The sequence below is a fragment of the Solenopsis invicta genome, chromosome 4 (assembly GCF_016802725.1).
Source record: "Solenopsis invicta isolate M01_SB chromosome 4, UNIL_Sinv_3.0, whole genome shotgun sequence".
Classification (NCBI taxonomy): domain Eukaryota; kingdom Metazoa; phylum Arthropoda; class Insecta; order Hymenoptera; family Formicidae; genus Solenopsis; species Solenopsis invicta.
In genome coordinates this window covers 16707285-16719106 of record NC_052667.1, presented here as the reverse complement: position 1 = coordinate 16719106, position 11822 = coordinate 16707285, and the positions used below count along the sequence as shown (strand labels likewise).

The following is an 11822-nucleotide window of genomic DNA, read 5'->3' as shown; positions in this document are numbered from 1 at the left end:
ATAAAGCTATGCTCTGGCATGCAAGGATGGGCCATTCATCGTTGAATTACTTATTAAAATTGCAAAAATTATGGAAAACCAATAAAGATTTACAGGATGTCGTCTTTGACAAGAGTATTCTAGATTGTGAAATCTGTGCACTCTCGAAGTTGCAAAAATTGCCATTCCAAACAGAAAGAAGACGCGCGACAACCACGTGGGTGAAGTTAGCACCCCATTTTTCGAATTTCAAAATTCCAAAAGTTGTTCCAGATTGTTCTAGACTTGTTCTAAATTGTTCCAAAAGATCAAATTTTTAAAATGAAAATTTTCGCGAAAAATTGAAAAAAACGATTTTTTTACCTGGCACCCCATTTTTCGAAAATCGAACTTTTAAAGGTTGTTCCAGGTTGTTCTAGTTGTTCTAAACATTGTTCCAAAGTAATAATTCCTCAAACAAAAAATTGCACGAGATATAATAAAAAAATAGTTTAATGCGCTCAAACTGTATTTTTACGTTTATAGCTATAATTATTATCTTGTAAACACCAAACTGTATATTTTAGCTAACAACGAACAGAACAACCTGGAACAACTCTCAATTTTGCTAAAACACAATTTTAAAGGGGACTTTACTCTTGGAAATCAATAAATTTTCGTCGTTTTTTCGCCTTCTTCGACCCTTAAAGTCGCGACAGCGACCCCAAACTGTAGAACAATTACGTACTGGCATAGAACAACTTGGAACAACTCTCACTTTCCTCGGAACAATCATACAAAGGGGACTTTACTCTTGGAAATCAATATATTTTTGTTATTTTTTCGTGTTTTTTGACCGATAAAGACGTGTCGGCGACTCCAAATTGAAGAACAATAATATGCCTAGAACAAACCAGAACAATTCTCAATTTTACCAGAATAAAGAACCCCGCACCATTCTTATGGAAAGATGTCTCTGTGGATTTCATTAAATTTTGGGTATGTTGTAGTTTTCGTCATTCTAAAGAAAAGATGAGATGGTTACAACTTGATCCTATAAGCTGTTTCCGTGCTACAAGCAATGGAAGGTGCAGATTTAACATTTAAAGATATAGGTTTTGCGACTCAATAATTTCAACCAAATGTGCGTGCATGCGTGGGTGCCTGCATATACAGGGTTTGTAATTTTAATCAATACACTTGAATATCTCGAAAACGGGAATCTTCAGAAATAAATGTTTCAAACAAAAGTTGTAGTGTTTGAAGGGGGCATATCATTGTCAAGATCATATAAAGGTCATCGTAATTTTTTTAAATGGGACAATCATAATTGTTTTATGAAAATGCATTTTTTGTAACATTCTGTATACAAAGTTATGAGAGTACCGTGACCAAAAATTGCGTCGTTTACGAGATATTTGATATCTAAATTTGACATCAAATATAAGATATCTCGTATAATACTTTTATTTTCCGATACACTTACCCTAATACCTTTATGCACAGGATAACGAGATGAATCAATTGGTGCAAAGAAATCAATTGGTTCTACAGTTTGGGGTCGCTGTCGCGACTTTAAGGGTCGAAAAAGGCGAAAAAACGACGAAAATTTATTGATTTCCAAGAGTAAAGTCCCCTTTGTATGATTGTTCCGGGGAAAGTGAGAGTTGTTCCAAGTTGTTCTATGCCAGTACGTAATTGTTCTACAGTTTGGGGTCGCTGTCGCGACTTTAAGGGTCGAAAAAGGCGAAAAAACGATGAAAATTTATTGATTTCCAAGAGTAAAGTCCCCTTTAAAATTGTGTTTTAGCAAAATTGAGAGTTGTTCCAGGTTGTTCTGTTCGTTGTTAGCTAAAATATACAGTTTGGTGTTTACGAGATAATAATTATAGCTATAAACGTAAAAATACAGTTTGAGCGCATTAAACTATTTTTTTATTATATCTCGTGCAATTTTTTGTTTGGGGAATTATTACTTTGGAACAATGTTTAGAACAACTAGAACAACCTGGAACAACCTTTAAAAGTTCGATTTTCGAAAAATGGGGTGCCAGGTAAAAAAATCGTTTTTTTCAATTTTTCGCGAAAATTTTCATTTTAAAAATTTGATCTTTTGGAACAATTTAGAACAAGTCTAGAACAATCTGGAACAACTTTTGGAATTTTGAAATTCGAAAAATGGGGTGCTAACTTCACCCACGTGGTTGGGCATCTGGCAACAATTCCTTATCATTGCAGTTGTGAATTTTTATCGGCGTTATATATTCTTTTGTGATCGAAAATGTCGAAATTTGTGCCCAATAAGCGTCATTTGCGGGAAGTTTTGCTTTTTGCCTTCAATTCGAAAAAATCTGCGGCTGAGGCGCGTCGAATGATTGTAAAAACTTGTGGTGAGGCTTCCATTAGTGAAAGAACGTGTCGAGAATAGTTCCAACGCTTCAAAAGTGGTGATTTCGGCGAAGAAGACAAGGAGCGTCCCGGACAGGTGAAAAAGTTTGAAGACGCACAATTGGAAACATTACTGAATGAAGATTCATCTCAAACGCAACAGGAGCTTGCAGATTCATTGGGCGTAACTCAACAAGCTATTTCACATCGTTTGAAAACCATGGGAATGATCCAAAAGCATGGACACTGGGTGCCATACGAATTAAAGCCGAGAGACGTCGAACGGCGTTTTTTCGCGTGCGAACAGCTGCTCCAACGGCAAAAACGGAAGGGTTTTCTGCATCGTATTGTAACCGGCGATGAAAAGTGGATCCATTATGATAATCCAAAGCGAAAAAAATCGTGGGGCCATCGCGGCCATGCATCAACATCGACGGCCAAGCCAAACATCCATGGCTCGAAGCTCATGCTGTGTATTTGGTGGGACCAGCTCGGCGTGATTTATTATGAGCTGTTGCAACCGGGTGAAACCATCACAGGAGCTCGCTACCGAACACAACTAATGCGTTTGAGCCGAGCATTGCAGGAAAAACGGCCACAATACGAGCAAAGACACGAAAAAGTGATGTTGCTGTACGACAACGCTCGGCCACATGTTGCTCAGGTCGATAAAACCTATTTGGAAACATTGAAATGGGACGTCTTACCTCATCCGCCGTATTCTCCTGACATCGCCCCTTCAGATTACCACTTGTTCCGATCAATGGCGCATGGCCTGGCTGAGCAGCACTTTCATTATTACGAAGAGGCCAAAAACTGGGTCGATTCGTGGATCGCCGCAAAAGACGAGCAGTTTTTTCGACGCGGGATTCGTATGCTGCCCGAAAGGTGGGAGAAAATAGTGGCCAGCGATGGACAATACTTTCAAGAATAAGTATGTAACCATTTTTCAACAATCAATCCTCAAATTTTGACAAAAAACGGCGGTTTTCAATTTGTACTCCTAATATATCAAAAATTTTTTATTTCAATAAAATTTTCTTATTTTGTACCGTTTCCTCTTTAATCTTTTAAATTAAATGTTATATATTCCATTGAAACTTATTAAAATTAAATACAACCACTTGGATTAAAATTGAAAGATTTTTTAATGGAAATACAAAAATAGTACACTTTGATTGTTTAAAAGATTTTTTGGAAAAATGCGTTTAGGTTGAATTAAATTACATAATATTTAAGGAAATACTACTTGGATTAGAATAAAATTTTTCAATGAGAATTAAAAATGCTATCACTTGAATTTTTAAAATACAAAGATTTTTCAATGATAATACAGAGATAGTACCACGTGGGATTTATATACGCGTTGAAGATACTACCAGTTGGGTTAGAATAGAAGTTTTTCAAAGAAAATACAAATACTACTACTTTAATTTTGAAAAAGTATATTCTCTTTATAATAAGCGCACTTTAAAAGATTTCACACATTGTTTTTTAATAAACGTATATCATTTTTATTAGATTACTTTATTAGATAGATTTATTAGATATTTCAATATAAGTTGCGCGCAATACACATAGGCGCTCTTTTTACCTTTTTTTTTGAAAAGGTAATATATATATATATACACGTTTAAATTATGTATCTGACCTTGCTTTGGAATTATGAGTATTATGCATACGAGCATCCGCCGTATCGTTTTTATATAATTCACATGACATGTACTCTTCCATAGCTTTCATGAAAAACGAATTATTCTCACGTGCATTGAGTTTTTTTCAGTTTCGTATCGTTCTTAACCATTTCTTGCTTTTTCCATTTCTATTTCGGTATACGTTAAATCAGAATGTGCATCACCTGCAGCCGTAATAGAAGTAATTTTATACCTGTCTAAATCTAATTATTTTTTTAAATAATTATTTTTTATTGAAAATTAACGAATATAAGTAAATATATATTTAAAGTAGTAGAGAGTGATATTTTGATCGTTGCTGTATCAATACAAATTGAACAAAAATGCCTTCTACGGTTGCAGCTAGGTCTTCGTGCTTGTATAGTTTATGTGATTTTATACACTTTCGTCAAGTTTAATGAACTGCGCGCCAAAATAATTTTCAGTCATAACCATGAATTACGAATGATGCAGAACGCCTTGGCCATAGCAACACAATCACCCGACATTTTTGCCTATCATTTTATGAGAGGGCCTGGGTACACGCGCCGGCATAAATGGTGTCTCTCCGCGCTGACGCTCGGCTGCCGCACACACGCGACCTACGCGAGTCGCGCACGTACGTTTTTCATGGCAGCGCGGCGGAGGTCGTGGTGCCGGCAGAAAGTAGTGGGAGGCGTTTCGATACCGCATCTTCCTCGCTCGACGCTGGATCGAGAGAGAAGACACGGAATCGCGGCGCTCGAGAAACTGACAGAAATGGTATCCCTTGCGCCTATACGGCTGGTATACGGGATACCGCGGTTCGTCGCGCGCTGTTATAATTTTTAATTGTATAAAGAAATTTACTCGGATACGAATATTCGTTTAAAAAATAATGTAAATAGAATTACGATTTTTAATAATAAATTAAAATTATGTCATCACGGCAATACAGCACTTACACGAAGGAAAAAATTTTCTTCATCTAAGCAAATTATGTCAGTTTAAGATCATAAATTTTTCCAAGAAGATTTTATATTATTGCTTATATATGAAACAATGAATTGTTGAATTGACATTTAATTTTTTTCTGTACAGTAATAAATTAAAATTATGTAATCACGGCAATATATTTTAGCTTCAATTTATGGGACTATTACTTTACGTAGAGACATAATTTTAATTAATTAATGAATGTAAATCTCGTTACTTACTTATTAAAATAATCTGTATTAGAAAATAATTTTAATTCGATTAATTTATAGATATGTTAACATTATCGGGCAAGCTTACTTTGCCAGTTTACTTTGTAATTGAGGTAAAACAATACTCGGAGAAGTGACAGACTTCTTCATATTTTGACGTTACAAATTACTATACAAAATTTAAGAAAAATCAGACGTTTATTCGGCTCCTCTCTCAGAGTATTGTTTTATGCCAATTACAAAGTAAACTGGTTTGCCCGATAATGTTAACATATCTATAAATTAACCAAATGGTTAACTTATTTCAATTCATTGTTTCATATATAAGCAACAATATAAAATCTTCTTGGAAGAATTTATGATCTTAAACAGACATAATTTGCTTAGATGAAGAAAATTTTTCTCTTCGTGTAAGTGCTGTCTTGCCGTGATGACATAATTTTAATTTATTATTAAAAATCGTAATTCTATTAACATTATTTTTCAAACGAATATTCGTATCCGAGTAAATTTCTTTATACAATTAAAAATTACAACAGCGCGCGACGAACCGCGGTATCCCATATACCAGCCGTATAAGCGCAAGGGATACCATTTCTGTCAGTTTCTCGAGTGCCGCGATTCCGTGTCTTCTTTCTTGATCCAGCGTCGAGTGAGGAAGATGCGGTATCGAAACGCTCCCCACTACTTTCTGCCGGCACCCCGACCTCCGCCGCGCTGCCACGAAACACGTACGTGCGCGCCTCGCATAGCTCGCGTGTGTGCAGCAGCCGAGCGTCAGCGCGGAGAGACACCATTTATGCCGGTGCGTGTACATGGCTTTCTTAGCCGGAGAGGTAATTCACATAATAAAATGTGTACCGGTCGAAGTAAAATTGGCACAGACTCAAAATTGCTATGAGCAACTACTTGTATTAAGAGAAAATCAATCATTATTTCTGACTCCCCAAACCCATATATTATTGAGACAAGGCACTCAAATTAACTGCAATACCTTTGCTCCGCCTATGTATCTCCTGGGGGACGCTTGGTATAAAATTACTCCGAAACCAGTAGAAACATTACCTCCGACAATCATGAAATCGATACTACCTTTTTGACCCGCGGTTCACTGAAGATCAGAGTCATTAAGGTGGAGTCACCAACCCTATTCTGGATGCATATAGACCACGCCCGAGAAGACCTAGAGGAGTTACTGGAGAAGCTTACTCGCAGAATGTCTAGAAGAGCTAGATTCCTGCGCTTCATCGGACCCGTTTCTTTGGCGAACAAGTAGCAATCCAAGAAAGTGGAGGATGGCAGAGGGAGGGTGGTGACCCACTTCCTGGCGGAGAACACTGTATTGGTCGCCTTGCGCAACTGGGGCCGTGTGATCAGACGGTCTATCTTTGACTTACATCAAGTAGAGGATCGCTTCCGTGAAAGGAACTGGGAAGCCATCCCATGTGGACTTACCCACATCGAGCCAGAAGGTGCCAAAGCAACCGCGCAGCACACGCTGGAGCACTGTCCAGCGTGGGAGGAGCTGCGCGGAGTCCTGCGAAGGGATGTCGGTGACGACCTCTCCCTGCCGGCCATCATTAGCCAGATGGTTGGCAGGGAGAGCGCTTGGGTAGCGGTCTCCTCCTTCTGCGAGCAAGTAATGCGACAGAAGGAGGAGGCCGAAACCATTAGAGATAGGAGGCCGGGGGGACGCATGCCCCCCGGCGACTACAACGACGACAGGGGCGGCGGGGACGGGGGCCATGATCCACCTTGGCTCCCCCCCCGGCCGCCCCGAAGAAGAAGAAGGCCCGCCCCCCGCCCTTCGGGCCGCAGAGGCCCGTCAGCCAAAAGGCGGCGGGGGTGCGGGCGATCAGCTGCCGTCGCCCCCTCCCTTCCCGCAATTAGGGAGGAGGAGGAGAGCGACGGCGCAAACACGGCGAGGGGGCGACCCTCCTCCCTTGCGGCTGCCGGCCCCGCTTTCGGGACGCGCAGTCGGGCGTGGAGGGGGGCCCCTCGATATAATGGAGAACCCGGCGAGGCAGACCCGACCTGACGGTCCGGGGGGGACGACTCTGCGCTGTAACGCGGAGCCGTACCCCCCCTCTGCCTCGCCGTGAGGAGGGGGGCGAGGGAAGTTTCCCCCTCCCCCCACCCCCAGAGTAGTCAGGAGGACCGCGCCGCCGTTAGTGCGGCGCGAAGAGGCCCGGGGTTACGGCGGGGGCCGGATACCCCGGGCTTTACCCCCAAACAACCAGGGTAGAGGCGGGGGGGCTGGTGTCCCCCTCCCCCGACCTAGGGCTGATCAGGCCCAAGAGCTCTGCCGGGTGCGCCCACGTCAGGGCGTACCCGGCGCGACGAATCGGCCTATGGCCGACCGGGTCCGGGGGGCTCCGGAAGTATGCTGCACGCGTTCCCGGAGCCCCCCAGTCATGGACCAGGGCAGGACACCCGGAGAGGTTTTAGTGGGTATGTCCCCGCCGACACGTTGCGTCGGCGGGGAAGAGCCCCACATAACCACCAGGCCTCCCCCGGGGCCTGGGGTATGCGGTAACGCATTTCCTCTCCGTTATAAAAAAAAAAAAAAAAAAGGTGCCAAAGCAAGATGACCCCGAAAGGTCCGAGAGCTTACCCGTTTGCTGCTGGAAAAACGAGAAGGGTGGATGCGGATCATCCCGTGAGAAATAACCGTCAGCAACCATCTCATTTGAATTAAAATGCGGGAGCAACGAAAAGATAAACAATTCTCAAGAACTGCCCATCCGCATGGGATGCGCTCAACGAACTAAGGAAGTAACAAACTTTGCGATGCCTAGCATAAATCACCAAGTAGCAAATTAGCATAATTATAAGTTAATAAAATAAGAAAAAGAAAAAATGAAATATAAAAAAAGGAAAACGACCTCAAACTAATCCTAGATGGATATTTCATGAAATAATTCTGTTGAAATAAATAGATAAAGCAACGAAAATACCTCTAAGATAAGCTTGGGATCAAAGAAATAGATACAATTAATAAAAGAAAACAAAATCAGATAATAACAAAATTTTTTATAGAGGAAGAAAATAAGTCAACTTAATCATATGAACTTAAGATAAACCTTAAAACCTAGGTATAAACTTTAAAGGTTGATCTTGCGTTATATCCTTAATTATTAAATGAGTAACAAAAAAAGGGGGGAAAAACCACTAGGATAATCTTGGGACCAGAGAAATTTAGTTTATACTAGCGTAAATAAGTAATCATAATTCTGAGCAATTTATGATGTCGATTATCGCTCTTAAAAAAAGAATGTACAATCTTAAAAAAGGTTAATAATTAATAATACGTGATATTACTTAATCTTGTTCAATTTAGAATTGTGTTATGACTGAAAATTAATTCGGCGCGCAGTTCATTGAACTTGAGAAAAGTGCATAAAATCACATAAGTAATACAAGCACAAAGATCACCTAGCTGCGACCGTAGAAGGCATTCTTGTTCAATTTATAAATATATATTTATTAAAGTAGTAGAGATAGATATTTTGGCCGTTGCTGTATCAATATGCGAAAAAATTATAATTAAATAAAAAAAATTTTTAATATTTGTAATCGTATGCTTTTTATGACAATAAAATGTATATAAATAAAGATATATATATATAAATAAACTTAATTTTAACAAGTGAAGAAAGTAAAATTTTTAAAATCAAAAATTTGTCAGAAGGTAATTCTACGTCTAAAGCTTTTATTGTAAGTTATTAGAAAAAAAAGAAACATAATTATACCCTATAAAATATTCACTGACTGATTGACGGATTTATGACAAAATGCTTCATGAAGAATCGTCTTGCTGATATAACACAAAACATAAATAAAATATCGCGCGCGGTGCTACAAAAACAAAAAAGATCTTAAACACTTCTACCTACAAATATGACTATTTTGTATGCTACATGTCCATAAATTGTTATATAGAAAGCTCCATAGGTATTCTAAAAAATTTTTAAAAGTGATTTCTCAACAATGTTTTATATATGTATAGTAAATGAAACGCTTTGGCTTTATTCATCTTTTTTCAATCATGTCAAATTATATTAATTTTAATTTCTTGTTACTGAAATGTTAAATATGACGGAAAGATATAGAGCTTGGGCTGCCGTTTATGCAGCTGTCATTTGTTATCGCGGATAATATTGAATTTTTATCTGTAGTTATGTAACCCGCGTATAAAATATCGTAATATTTCGACGTAACAATCCTTTAATAATACTTTTATATTTTCACCTTATTTTTATCTACATTCTGGCCAATTTGAAGAGTGCGAATAAATTTATAGAAGCGCCATAAAATTTCACCTTAATTTAGAAATACATTTATGGATACAGATATAAAAAAAAATATAATAAAATAATTAATAAAATAAAATATAAATGGTAAATAAATAAATATATAAAATATGTGAAAAGAACAAACTATAAAATAATATAAATAAATAGTAAATAAAATAAAACAAATAGTAATCGGGAATTAGGCTAATAAGAGTCAGCGCGGGTAAAAGTACGCAATCGTATTAATATTATACAAATTATTTATTCATCTTTGAATTACGAAAATGAACAAACGTTTTGACTCGCTTTGGAGTCATCTTCGCCATATTAAAAATCTTTTAAAGTGTGCCTATTATGAAGAGAATATACTTTTTCTACAAAATCCATGGTAGTATTTGTATTTTTTTGAAAAATATTCCTTTTCTAACCCAACTGGTAGTATCTTTAATTTTTATACAAAACCCACGTGGTACTATCTCTTCTCTGTATTGTCATTAAAAAATCTTCCTATTGCAAAAATTCAAGTGATAGCATCTTTAATTCTCATTGAAAAATTTTATTCCAACTCAAATGGTATTTCAACATTTAATTTCAAAGAATTAAAGAGGAAACAATACAAAATGAGAAAATTTTATTGAAATAAAAAATTTTTAATGTACAAAAACATGGCGCTGCTAGATAGAAAAAGCAATGAGAAGAATTGAATAATTTCTATACAAAACCTAATTGCTACTATCTTCTTCTACTACTTCTCTGTATTGTTATTGAAAAATCTTCCAACCCAAGTATTTAATTAAAAATAAATAACATATTAAAATTTTGTAATCTATTTTAACCTAAATAATTTATATGTTAACAGAAATGAGAACATTTTATTGAAATAAAGAGTTTTTTCATCTTTATTTTTTTAAGATCCAAGTGGTGGTATCTTAATTTGACTTATGATGTTACTTAAATGTTAATGAAACTAAAACTTATTTCATAATTTGCTTTTATAATGCATATTTTACAAGTGTTACATTTATGGCATTCTTTCTTATGTCTTTTCTGCTGTTCCTATCTAGAAGAGCCATGTTTTTGTACATTAAAAATTTTTTATTTCAATAAAATTTTCTCATTTTGTATTGTTTCCTCTTTAATTATTTGAAATTAAATGTTGAAATACCATTTGAGTTGAAATAAAATTTTTCAATGAGAATTAAAGATGCTATCACTTGAATTTTTGCAATAGGAAGATTTTTCAATGACAATACAGAGAAGATATAGTACCACGTGGGTTTTGTATAAAAATTAAAGATACTACCAGTTGGGTTAGAATAGGAATATTTTTCAAAAAAATACAAATACTACCATGGATTTTGTAGAAAAAATATATTCTCTTCATAATAGGCGCACTTTAAAAGATTTCATGCATTTTTTTGAATAAACGTATATCATGTTTATTAGATTGCACAATTTCAAGATATTTATTTTAAGTAAATACCACTTAGGTTGGAATAAGAGATTTTGTAGAAAATATTAATTAATACATATTATTTGGGTTGAAAAAATTAAGATTTTTAGGTGCGCGCGCACACATAGGCGCCTTTTTTACCTTTTCTTTCAAAAGGTAAATACCACTTAGGTATATATATATATATATATATATATATATATATATATATATATATATATATATATACACGATTAAATTATGTATCTGACCTTGCTTTAGAATTATGAGTATTATGCATACGAGCATCCACCGTATCGTTTTTATATAATTCACATGACATGTACTCTTCCATAGCTTTCATGAAAAACGGATTGTTCAAAGTTGACAATTGTTATATTATATTTTTTTCAATATCGGCATCGTGTTCTTGTAATGATATTTTATTATCTATTTGCAGCGCAATGTCTGACTCCTCCACTGACGGACTATTTAAATATTTCTGATCATAATTTATTTTGTAGCTCAATGTTCAATGCAATCCTTATGTCTGCAATAAATTATAATAAAATATATAAATTCACAATAAAAAAGAATAAAACAAAGCTAGTCAAAGACTTTTACCAAGATTATTGTTAATAATGACTGACGAATAAAGATCAGGTTAAAGAACCTGTCACGACGGATATGATGATGATGACAAGATGACAAGAAGTACTACTACACCACATACACCACAAGTACACCACAAGTCGCATACGGCTGACTGATGTATGCCAGCGCTACTTGTGTCGAAAATATGAAAAGGAGAATTCCTGAGGGCGATGACGACGTTTCTTAAATGAAATGTAGAATATTTAGACTTTGCGTCACGATATCTCCGCTCGTA

The 11822-nt window shown here is 36.6% G+C and overlaps 1 protein-coding gene across 1 annotated transcript in view; it reads left to right on the top strand.

Moving 5' to 3' along the window:
- Positions 1-11822, top strand: part of LOC120357578 (methionine aminopeptidase 1D, mitochondrial-like) — a 217515-nt gene that overhangs the window by 154446 nt on the left and 51247 nt on the right. The gene's annotated exons all lie outside the window — the stretch shown is intronic.